Source organism: Bombina bombina, chromosome 5 (assembly GCF_027579735.1).
Source record: "Bombina bombina isolate aBomBom1 chromosome 5, aBomBom1.pri, whole genome shotgun sequence".
Classification (NCBI taxonomy): domain Eukaryota; kingdom Metazoa; phylum Chordata; class Amphibia; order Anura; family Bombinatoridae; genus Bombina; species Bombina bombina.
Window position 1 is genome coordinate 114,531,457 of NC_069503.1, and position 14,854 is coordinate 114,546,310.

General features: G+C 38.4%; 1 protein-coding gene across 1 annotated transcript in view; it reads left to right on the forward strand.

Annotated features, from left to right (window-relative positions):
- The first annotated feature begins 1,117 nt into the window (after positions 1 to 1,117).
- Positions 1,118 to 14,854, forward strand: part of LOC128660043 (oocyte zinc finger protein XlCOF6-like) — a 184,940-nt gene continuing 171,203 nt past the window's right edge. The window contains exon 1 of the mRNA XM_053713639.1: positions 1,118 to 1,147. The gene's annotated coding sequence lies outside the window, so the exon portion shown is untranslated. The remainder of the gene's footprint in view (positions 1,148 to 14,854) is intronic.

The window sequence follows — 14,854 nt, forward strand, 5'->3', positions numbered from 1 at the left end:
TCGGCGCCAGTCAATCCATTCTGCAGCCTGTCTGTTACTTACCATTTCAGGACACTACATTGTCCCGGAATGAAGGTGCCCGGGACAGACCTACAAAATTACGCGACTGTCCTGGTCAATCCGGGTCATGTGGTCACCCTAACTACTAGCAGTTAGCTAAACACACGTGTGTAGCCCACCAATCCCAGCTAGCCCCCAATAGTGGTAGGGTATTTACATATTGATGTCAACAAAGGATACAAAGAAAAACAATTAATTTGAAAATAGAAGTTAATTTAAAGGTACAGTCTACTCCAGAAAGTTTATTGTTTTAAAAAAAAAGATAATCCCTTTATTACCCATTCACCAGTTTTGCATAACCAACACAGTTATATTAATACACTTTATACCTCTGTGATTACCTTGTATCTAAGCCTTTGCAAACTGCCCCTATCTCAGGTGCTTTTGACAGAATTGCATTTTAGAGCCAATCTAACAAGAGTGAGCACAATGTTATCTATATTGCACATATGAATTAGCAACTGTGTAGCTGTGAAAAAACTGACAAAATACACTAAGATAAGAGGGGCGGCCTTCAAGGGCTTAGAAAATAGCATATAGCCTACCTAGCTTTAGTTTTCAACAAAGATACCAAGGAGGACTAAAGCAAAGTTTAATGATAAAAGTAAATTGGAAATGTGTTTATAATTAGATACTCTAGCTGACTCATGTAAGTTTTAACTTTGTCTTTCTTATCCCTTTAAAGAGTTAACTCCATGTGCACCTCACTCTGTTGTGAAGGGGTTAATATGAGCACTGAGAAGCTTTCTGTGCTAGTGAAGGGGTTAATACAAAGTGCAGCTCTCTCAGTGGTGAAAGTACTAATATATATTGTGTAGCTTTATGTATATAGTGTAGCTGTAATGCACTAGTAGAGGATATGACAGTGACAATGGGCTCAGTTACTAATTTCAGAATTAGATTTAAGCACATGTTAAAAAGCATCCAATTTGTCTTTGAAATGGTTGCATATTTTCTTTTGTCTGATTGGCTGCTGATTAACATGTGACTTCTAAGCATGTATCTGGGAGATGTAGTCCAGTATTGAACTCACTGTTGTTCTCCTCCCATTTTACTTCCTGTGGAGCTGTAGCTGGGTGAGTACCAGGTAATGTGATAATAAGCTCTGTGTTAATCCCTGTGCTACTGAGGGGTTGTGTGTGTTGTGTGATTAAAAGTTTTAGTCACTTTCTAGTCTTCTTAAAAAGTTTATTATAAATGTTGGTAAAATCTTAGTTTAGTGTTCTCAATCATTTTCTCAGCCATATCTCATTATTTTTCTACAAACATTGGTGTGGGGGTTCAGATGAGGGCTACCAACAATGCTGCAGTGTTTGTGTCTCCAGGAACAAAAAGGGGAGTCATATTTTGGGGTGTAAAGTCCCTGTTCTCCCCATAGACTTTCCACAGCCAGCCAGCTCTGCTCACCTACATGGATACATTGTATCAAACCCTCAGCCTATAGGTTTTATACATTTGTAACTGTTTACTGTACACAGACACTTAAAGCAGCCCTCTCAGTAACAACTGTACAAACTGCTGAGGAAATAATGTGCAGCCTTAACCCCTTAAGGACCAAGGCCATTTTTCAATTTCTTTCCCTTAAAGACCAGGGTTATTTTTACATTTCTGCAGTGTTTGTGTTTAGCTGTAATTGTCCTCTTACTCATTTACTGTACCCACACATATTATATACTCATTACTGTACCCACACATATTATATACTCATTACTGTACCCACACATATTATATACTCATTACTGTACCCACACATATTATATACTCATTACTGTACCCACACATATATATACTCATACTGTACCCACACATATTATATACTCATTACTGTACCCACACATATTATATACTCATTACTGTACCCACACATATTATATACTCATTACTGTACCCACACATATTATATACTCATTACTGTACCCACACATATTATATACTCATACTGTACCCACACATATTATATACTCATTACTGTACCCACACATATTATATACTCATTACTGTACCCACACATATTATATACTCATTACTGTACCCACACATATTATATACTCATTACTGTACCCACACATATATATACTCATTACTGTACCCACACATATTATATACTCATTACTGTACCCACACATATTATATACTCATACTGTACCACACATATTATATACTCATACTGTACCCACACATATTATATACTCATTACTGTACCCACACATATTATATACTCATTACTGTACCCACACATATTATATACTCATTACTGTACCCACACATATTATATACTCATTACTGTACCCACACATATTATATACTCATTACTGTACCCACACATATTATATACTCATTACTGTACCCACACATATTATATACTCATACTGTACCCACACATATTATATACATTACTGTACCCACACATATTATATACTCATTACTGTACCCACACATATTATATACTCATTACTGTACCCACACATATTATATACTCATACTGTACCCACACATATTATATACTCATTACTGTACCCACACATAATATACTCATTACTGTACCCACACATATTATATACTCATTACTGTACCCACACATATTATATACTCATTACTGTACCACACATATTATATACTCATTACTGTACCCACACATATTATATACTCATTACTGTACCCACACATATTATACTCATTACTGTACCCACACATATTATATACTCATTACTGTACCCACACATATTATATACTCATTACTGTACCCACACATATTATATACTCATACTGTACCCACACATATTATATACTCATACTGTACCCACACATATTATATACTCATTACTGTACCCACACATATTATATACTCATACTGTACACACACATATTATATACTCATTACTGTACCCACACATATTATATACTCATTACTGTACACACACATATTATATACTCATTACTGTACCCACACATATTATATACTCATTACTGTACCCACACATATTATATACTCATTACTGTACCCACACATATTATATACTCATTACTGTACACACATATTATATACTCATTACTGTACCCACACATATTAGTATACTCATTACTGTACACACACATATTATATACTCTTTACGGTACACACACATTATTATATACTCATTACTGTACCCACACATATTATATACTCATTACTGTACCACACACATATTATATACTCATTACTGTACCCACACATATTATATACTCATTACTGGACACACACATATTATATACTCATTACTGTACCCACACATATTATATACTCATTACTGTAACCCACACATATTATATACTCATTACTGTACCCACACATAATAATATACTCATACTGTACCCACACATAATATATACTCATACTGTACCCACACATATTATATACTCATTACTGTACCCACACATATTATATACTCATTACTGTACTCACACATATTATATACTCATACTGTAACCCACACATATTATATACTCATTACTGTACTCCACACATATTATATACTCATTACTGTACCCACACATTTATATACTCATTACTGTACCCACACATATTATATACTCATTACTGTACCCACACATTATATACTCATTACTGTACCCACACATATTATATACTCATTACTGTACACACACATCTTATATACTCATTACTGTACCCACACATATTATATACTCATTACTGTACCCACACATTTATATACTCATTACTGTACTCACACATATTATATACTCATTACTGTACCCACACATATTATATACTCATTACTGTACACACACATATTATATACTCATTTACTGTACCCACACATATTATATACTCATTACTGTACCCACACATATTATATACTCATTACTGTACACACACATATTATATACTCATACTGTACCCACACATATTATATACTCATTACTGTACCCACACATATTATATACTCATTACTGTACACACACATATTATATACTCATTACTGTACCCACACAAATTATATACTCATTACTGTACTCACACATATTATATACTCATTACTGTACTCACACATATATATACTCATTTACTGTACCCACACATATTATATACTCATTACTGTACCGCACACATGTTATATACTCATTTACTGTACGCCACACATGTTATATACTCATTACGGTACCCACACATATTATATACTCATTTACTGTACCCACACATATTATATACTCATTTACTGTACCCACACATGTTATATACTCATTACTGTACCCACACATATTATATACTCATTACTGTTACCCCACACATATTATATACTCATACTGTACCCACACATATTATATACTCATACTGTACCCACACATGTTATATACTCATTTACTGTACACACACATATTATATACTCATTACTGTACCCACACATATTATATACTCATTACTGTACACACACATATTATATACTCATACTGTACACACACACATATTATATACTCATACTGTACACACACATATTATATACTCATTTACTGTACCCACACATATTATATACTCATTACTGTACCCACACATATGATATACTCATTACTGTACACACACATATTATATACTCATTACTGTACACACACATATTATATACTCATTACTGTACTCACACATATTATATACTCATTACTGTACCCACACATATTATATACTCATACTGTACCCACACATATTATATACTCATTACTGTTTCCCACACATATTATATACTCATTACTGTACCCACACATATTATATACTCATTACTGTACCCACGCATGTTATATACTCATTACTGTACCCACACATATTATATACTCATACTGTACCCACACATGTTATATACTCATTACTGTACCCACACATATTATATACTCATTACTGTACCCACACATATTATATACTCATACTGTACCCACACATATTATATAATCATTACTGTACCCACACATATTATATACTCATTACTGTACCCACACATATTATATACTCATACTGTACCCACACATATTATATACTCCATTACTGTACCCACACATATTATATACTCATTACTGTACACACACATATTATATACTCATACTGTACCCACACATATTATATACTCATTACTGTACCCACACATATTATATACTCATTACTGTACACACACATATTATATACTCATACTGTACCCACACATATTATATACTCATTACTGTACCCACACATATTATATACTCATTACTGTACACACACATATTATATACTCATACTGTACCCACACATATTATATACTCATTACTGTACCCACACATATTATATACTCATACTGTACCCACACATATACTCATACTGTACCCACACATATTATATACTCATACTGTACCCACACATATTATATACTCATTACTGTACCCACACATAATATAAAACAAATACTGTACCCACACATATTATATACTCATTACTGTACCCACACATATTATATACTCATTTACTGTACCCACACATATTATATACTCATTACTGTACCCACACATATTATATACTCATTACTGTACACACACATATTATATACTCATTACTGTACCCACACATATTATATACTCATTACTGTACCCACACATTATATACTCTTTTACTGTACCCACACATATTATATACTCATTACTGTACCCACACATATTATATACTCATTACTGTACACACACATATTATATACTCATTACTGTACCCACACATATTATATACTCATACTGTACCCACACATATTATATACTCATACTGTACACACACATATTATATACTCATTACTGTACCCACCACATATTATATACTCATTACTGTACACACACATATTATATACTCATTACTGTACCCACACATGTTATATACTCATTACTGTACACACACATATTATATACTCATTACTGTACCCACACATATTATATACTCATTACTGTACCCACACATATTATATACTCATACTGTACCCACACATATTATATACTCATTACTGTACCCACACATATTATATACTCATTACTGTACACACACATATTATATACTCATTTACTGTACCCACACATATTATATACTCATTACTGTACACACACATATTATATACTCATACTGTACCCACACATATTATATACTCATTACTGTACCCACACATATTATATACTCATTTACTGTACCCACACATATTATATACTCATTACTGTACCCACACATATTATATACTCATTACTGTACACACTCATATTATATACTCATTACTGTACCCACACATAATATATACTCATACTGTACCCACACATATTATATACTCATTACTGTACCCACACATAATATATACTCATACTGTACCCACACATAATATATACTCATACTGTACCCACACATATTATATACTCATTACTGTACCCACACATATTATATACTCATTACTGTACTCACACATATTATATACTCATACTGTACCCACACATATTATATACTCATTACTGTACTCACACCATATTATATACTCATTACTGTACTCACACATATTATATACTCATACTGTACCCACACATGTTATATACTCATTTACTGTACCCACACATATTATATACTCATTACTGTACCCACACATTATATACTCATTTACTGTACCCACACATATTATATACTCATTACTGTACACACACATCTTATATACTCATTTACTGTACCCCACACATGTTATATACTCATTACTGTACCCACACATGTTATATACTCATTACTGTACCCACACATATTATATACTCATTACTGTACACACACTTATTATATACTCATTTACTGTACCCACACATATTATATACTCATTACTGTACCCACACATATTATATACTCATTACTGTACACACACATATTATATACTCATACTGTACCCACACATATTATATACTCATACTGTACCCACACATATTATATACTCATTACTGTACCCACACATATTATATACTCATTACTGTACCCACACATATTATATACTCATACTGTACCCACACATATTATATACTCATACTGTACCCACACATATTATATAATCATTACTGTACCCACACATATTATATACTCATTACTGTACCCACACATATTATATACTCATACTGTACCCACACATATTATATACTCATTACTGTACCCACACATATTATATACTCATTACTGTACCCACACATATTATATACTCATACTGTACCCACACATATTATATACTCATTACTGTACCCACACATATTATATACTCATTACTGTACACACACATATTATATACTCATACTGTACCCACACATATTATATACTCATTACTGTACCCACACATATTATATACTCATTACTGTACCCACACATATTATATACTCATTACTGTACACACACATATTATATACTCATTACTGTACCCACACATATTATATACTCATTAATGTACCCACACATATTATATACTCATTACTGTACCCACACATATTATATACTCATACTGTACCCACACATATACTCATACCTGTACCCACACATATTATATACTCATACTGTACCCACACATATTATATACTCATACTGTACCCACACATATTATATACTCATTACTGTACCCACAAATATTATATACTCATACTGTACCCACACATATACTCATACTGTACCCACACATATTATATACTCATTACTGTACCCACACATATTATATACTCATACTGTACCCACACATATTATATACTCATTACTGTACCCACACATATTATATACTCATTACTGTACACACACATATTATATACTCATACTGGTACCCACACATATTATATACTCATTACTGTACCCCACACATATTATATACTCATTAATGTACCCACACATATTATATACTCATTACTGTACCCACACATATTATATACTCATTACTGTACCCACACATATTATATACTCATACTGTACCCACACATATACTCATACTGTACCCACACATATTATATACTCATACTGTACCCACACATATTATATACTCATACTGTACCCACACATATTATATACTCATTACTGTACCCACAAATATTATATACTCATACTGTACCCACACATATACTCATTACTGTACCCACACATATTATATACTCATTACTGTACCCACACATATTATATACTCATACTGTACCCACACATATTATATACTCATTACTGTACCCACACATATTATATACCGGTTTTCTCGCCATTAAATGGACTTTCTAAAGATACCATTATTTTCATCATATCTTATAATTTATTATTAAAAAAATAAAAATATGAGGAAAAAATTGAGAAAACACACTTTTTCTAACTTTGACCCCCAAAATCTGTACACATCTACAACCACCAAAAAACAACCATGCTACATAGTTTCTAAATTTTGTCCTGAGTTTAGAAATACCCAATGTTTACATCTTCTTTGCTTTTTTTGCAAGTTATAGGGCACTAAATAAAAGTAGCACTTTGCTATTTCAAAAGCCACTTTTTTTCAAAATTAGCGCTAGTTACATTGGAACCCTGATATCTGTCAGGAATCCCTGAATATCCCTGACATGTATATATATATTTTTTTTAGAAGACATCCCAAAGGCCCATTTTGGTATATTTAATGCCACCATTTCACTGCCAAATGCGATCAAATTTTAAAAAACATAATTTTTTTTTCGCAATTTTAGGTTTCTCACTGAAATTATTTACAAACAGCTTGTGCAATTATGGCACAGATGGTTGGTAAATGCTACTCTGGGATCCCCTTTGTTCAGAAATAGCAGACATATATGGTTTTGGCGATGCTTTTTGGTAATTAGAAGGCTGTTAAATGCCGCTGCACATCAACACGTGTATTATGTCTAGCAGTGAAGGGGTTAATTAGGGATCTTGTAGGGAACTTGCAGGGTTAATTTTAGCTTTAGTGTAGAGATCAGCCTCCCACCTAACACATCAGACCCCCTGATCCCTCCCAAACAGCTCTCTTCCCTCCCCCACCCCACAATTGTCTCCGCCATCTTAATTACTGGCAGAAAGTCTGCCAGTACTAAAATAAAAGGTATCTTTTTTTTTTTATATATATAGCATATTTACATATGCTGCTGTGTAGGATCCCCCTTAGCCCCAAACCTCCCTGATCCCCCCCCCCCCCCCCAAACAGCTCTCTACAAAAAAATATATTTTTTATTTCCCCCCCCCCCCCCACACTTTTTTGTAGTGTAGCTTCCCCCCCAAGACTAAACCCCCACCCCCTCCCAGATCACTTTGATTATCTAGATTAAATTTTGTATACCCCCCTCTCTCCCTCTAAATTTAAACAAAATCTGTTCCATAGTGTAATGGTTCCCACCCGCTCCCTCTCCGTGCACGCGCCCGCTCGCCTCCCCCACGTGCACGCGTCCGTGCGCACCCCCAGCGATCCCGCCCACCTCTGCACTACGTAATCCACCGATGGCCGCCCCACCCGCCTTCCAACGTCGGCTCCCACCCACCAACGATTGCGGCCATCGATGTCCGGTACAGAGAGGGCTACAGAGTGGCTCTCTCTGCATTGGATGGGGTAAAATCTTATTGCAGTGATGCCTCGATATCGAGGCATCACTGCAATAACCGGAAAGCGGCTGAAAGCGATCAGGATCGCTTCCAACCGCTTTCAACCCCAACGTCTTACAGGGTACGTCGCTGGTCTTTAAAGACCAGTTTGTGCAAGACGTACCCTGTACGATGCATATCGTTAAGGGGTTAAAGGGCAGGATAGCACCTGGTCACACAGCCTTAAAGGGCAGGATAGCACCTGGTCACACAGCCTTAAAGGGCAGGATAGCACCTGGTCACACAGCCTTAAAGGGCAGGATAGCACCTGGTCACACAGCCTTAAAGGGCAGGATAGCACCTGGTCACACAGCCTTAAAGGGACAGGCAAAAACCCACACAGCCTTGAAAGGGTCAACTAGCACCACATGCACAGTCTTAAAGGGATAGAGAGCAGTGATGTTCATGCAGCGCAACCTTAAAGGGCAGCTCGACACCTGCACACAGAGCCTTAAAGGGACAGATCACCATAATGTGCACGCAGCGCAACCTTAAAGGGAAGCTCGACACCTGCACATAACGCCTTAAAGGGACAGATCACCGTAATGTGCACGCAGCGCAACCTTAAAGGGCAGCTTGGCACCTGCTCACAGTCTAAAAGGGGCAGGCACACACAACATTTTAGTGAGTTTACACGCACAGTTTTTAAGGGAGCGATAGTATGCATCCCCATGTGATGCACGCAGCCTTAAAGGAACACTCTGTCTTAACGGGACAGTGGCACGTGCACGCACACAAACACACAGAGCACTCTCAGCCTTTAAAACGACAACTTGCACCACACGCATACAGCGTAAAGGGGACAGATCACTGTATTTTTCACGCAGCGCAACCTTAAAGGGCAGCTCGGCACCTGCGTACACAGTCTTTAAGGTACAGGCACACACAACCTTTAGTGGTTAAATGCACACTGCCTTAAAGGGATGCTCTGTCTTAAAGTGACAGGGGCACGTGCACAGCCTTTAGAAGGACAACTTGCATCATAACCACACAGTGTTAAAGGAACAGCTCACACCATGCACACCTAGTGCAGCCTTAAAGGGCAGCTCCACCGCCTGCTCACACAGTCTTAAAGGGGCAGGCACACACAACCTTCAGTGGGTATAGTCACACCACATGCACACAGTCTTAAAGGGAGTGATAACAGTATACATCTGCACGCAATGCACACATCCTTAAAGGGGCACCCAATATTAAAGTGACAGACACAAACGCAGACTTTAAAGGGGAAGCTAACACAACACACAGTTTTAATGGTACAGGTTCCACAATGTTCACACACAGCTTTAAAAGGACAGCTCATGGCATTCACGCACAGCCTTAAATGCTATAAATGGATGGTTTATGGTACACACAGATTTAGAGGCCGAATTATCAAGTTCCGAATGGAGCTTGATGCCCCCTGTTTTCGCGCAAGCCTAAGCTGTCAGCATTTATCGATGTGCGGCGGGCATGATACGCTACATTGTATCATGTCCGTCCTCACTTTAGTAAATCGGCCCCTTAGAGATGGCTCAAGGCAATCATAAAAAGAGTTATAGAGATTTTATGGCATTCACACAAAGCCATGAGCTGTGCTTTTAGTCTGTGAGTGTTTTGTTGTTGTTGAGCTGACAGTTTGAACGGTTCCCCAATCAGCCCTCTAGTCATACGGCACCTTTGTTTTAGAGAGATGATTGGAAAATATTTCAAACTGTTAGTTCAACAAAAAATATTTCTTTTCAAGTTGGTGGCCAGAGGGCAGGGTATTTGAATTTCAGCGCTACATTAAAAAGTAAGTTATAGCGCATCTTCATAACAACTGAAGAGTTAAACTCCTTCTAAAATATCTATAACATATTAGATTTGTTTAGACAAAGGGAAAGTTACTATCACTTTAAGGACTGTGTGCATTGTGTGAGGGTGTCCGTGCCTTTAAGACTGTGCAAGCGTAATGTGATCTGTGCTGTTAAGGCTGTGTGTGCTGTGTTTGTGTACCTGTACCATTAAAACTGTGTGTGTGTGGTGTGAGCTCCCCCTTTAAAGTCTGCGTTTCTGTCTGTCACTTTAAAACTGGGTGCCCCTTTAAGGCTGTGTGCATTTGGGTGTGCTTAAAAGCTTGTGTGCCTGCTCCTTAAAGACTGTGCATGGTGTGAGATGTTCCTTTAAGGCTAAGTGCATTGCGTGTGGATGTAAACAGTTACAAATGTATAAAACCTATAGGCTGAGGGTTTGATACAATCTATCCATGTAGGTGAGCAGAGCTGGCTGGCTGTGGAAAGTCTATGGGGAGAACAGGGACTTTACACCCCAAAATATGACTCCCATTTTTGTTCCTGGAGACACAAACACTGCAGCATTGTTGGTAGCCCTCATCTGAACCCCCACGCCAATGTTTGTAGAAAAATAATGAGATATGGCTGAGAAAATGATTGAGAACGCTAAACTAAGATTTTCATCTGCTTGTGCCAGGCAATGGGATACTAAAGTACTGTTCAACTCTTTGTGTTAGTGAAGGGCTAATATACACTGTGCTGCTCTCTGTGCTAGCGAAGGGTTAATACACACTGTGTAGCTCTCTGTGCTAGCGAAGGTTTTTTTTACACACTGTGTAGCTCTCTGTGCTAGTAAAGGGTTAATACACACTGTGCTGTTCTCTGTGTTAGTGAAAGGTTAATACACACTGCAGCTTTCTGTGCTAATGAAGGGTTAATACACACTGTGCTGCTCTCTGTGCTAGTGAAGGGTTAATACACACTGTGCAGCTCTCTGTGCTAGCGAAGGTGTGCACACACACCACATACACACACACACACACCATATACACACACACCACATACACACACACCACATACACACACACACACCATATACACACACACCACATACACACACACACTCCACATACACACACACACACCACATACACACACACCACACCACATACACACACACCACATACACATACACACACACCATATACATACACACACACCCCACATACACACATACACACACCACATACACACACACACACCACATACACACACACCATACATACATACACACACACAATATATATACACACAACATATATACATATACACACACCATATATGTTACGGTACCAACAGTGTACCAAGGGTTAATACCAGGGAACAACGTCCTGCATAGGGAATCAGCAATTCACAAACCAGCCAGTTTTCAGGTTTAAACAGAATATATGCTTTATTTGAAGGCAGCACACAGATTTATACACCCTGGCTTCAGGTTACAAAGGGCATTGGTTTAACAGTAAAGCAAACATATGAACAATGCATCAAACAATTGTCTATTCACAGGTAAAACAGATTAACATATTAAGTTAATTAACTAGGGAAGAACGTTTACTCAGACAATCTGATGTTGGGCAGTCTAGTTAACATAATCACACAAGGACACAATCAGTTTACCCAGACAGACTCCTGAGACACAATCAGATCTTAAACATACATAGAATACATCTTATTACAGAATATAGGAACAGTTCTTATTAGCTATAAAGTCTTTTATGCCCACTTTGCTTATAGAGTCACAATTGCTCCCACAAGGGGCACTCACACCCTGTACCCATCCTGTATTTATGGATACAGGGTGACATAGACATAAGACAGAGGTATGAAAGTACATGGGGTGTCCAGCATATAAAATTCCATATTTCCATGCAGTCTCTGGGTATCCTTAAGCCCATGTACCTCCAGCCCAAAGAATGTTCCATAACAGGCCCTCCAATGTACAGTGGCGAGATTGGTTTTGTCACATCTCTCCCCTTTTCCAAACAGACTAACAGGGTATCTGACCTCCTGCCGGTCAGTGCCCTGGTTAGTCCAGCAACCCACCCATAAAACACAATTAGTAGTACAGCCCACCCACAATAAATGGTTACTACACCTGAGTACGGGGAAAACTTGTCCATGTCCAGGTGCCTCACCACAGCTGTGTGGGGGACTGGTACGCTGAATTGGTGGGTTGCGAGGTGGGCAGAGACCAGCTGTACTCTGCCCGGGTGCCAGCACTACCATGGAAGTAGCCTTGTGGGTGCCTGGTTGCTGGAGGGGAAGACCGACTGTCTCCCCTTCGGATACATAGCTGTGCTGCTGGAGGGGGAGACCAATCGTCTCCCCTTTGGCTAAACAGCCGTGTTGCTGGGGGACAGGACCATCAAACTCCTCTCCCTCTGGTTTGTCATGCTCGGCTGTCCAGGGTATATACTGTGGCATATACCACCAGAGCGCCTGGTAGGCATGTCAGTTTGCTGGGACAATCCATCTGTATTCCCGTTATGAGAGAGAATTCCTGTCCATACAAACAAGGGTTCAAATTCCTCAGTGCCCAGACCAGGGCCAAACAGTCCTTCAAAATCCCATCAGCTTCTTTACGAGTTTTCTGTACCTGCTCTTTATAGGTATCCACAATCCCTTCATACTGACATAGGGTGCCCTTGAGTTGCTGCACCTCACTATGAGCCAGCGTCAGCTTCTCCTCCAGTGTCACTAAGTTTGTCTTTAATGTTTCATGTTCCACTCTCAAGCTGGTGTTTTTCTGCAGTCTGTCGGTGCAGCTTGTCTAGCAGAGATTCCTGTTCTAAACGTGCTTTTTCCTCTGCGCTCCTCTTCTCCTTCATCAGCGCATTGTAACGGGACCTCCACATATCAATAGCGGATAGAGATTTACTGAGCTCAGCGTCCTGGGGCTTAGCAGCAGGTGGGTCAGTCTCTGCTGCACGGATCTGGGCACGGGTAGTCACAGAGTTAACATCAGCGGGACCCATAGGAGCGTAGGCAGAAACAAGGGGGGCCAAGTCATTTCCAAGAAGAACATCAGCAGGTAAGTCCTTCTTGACCCCCACATTCACAGGTCTAGCGCCCACTCCCCAATCCAAATGTACCCTGGCAACAGGTAGGCTGAACACATCGCCCCCTGCTACCCTCACAGCCACAGTGTCTCCAGTGTACTGTTTCTCAGACACCAAGTTCTTTTGAAGCAAGGTCATGGTAGCACCAGTATCCCGTAGACCACTGACCTTCTTCCCATTCACTTTAACCAGTTGCCGGTTATTCCGGTGGGCAGCTTGCACAAGGTCTGCCTCATGTAGGATGCTCCAGCATTCTTGCGCCTCTACGTAGCGGGCCGCAGGCTGAGGATTACGTGGGATTCCGCCGGCGGGTC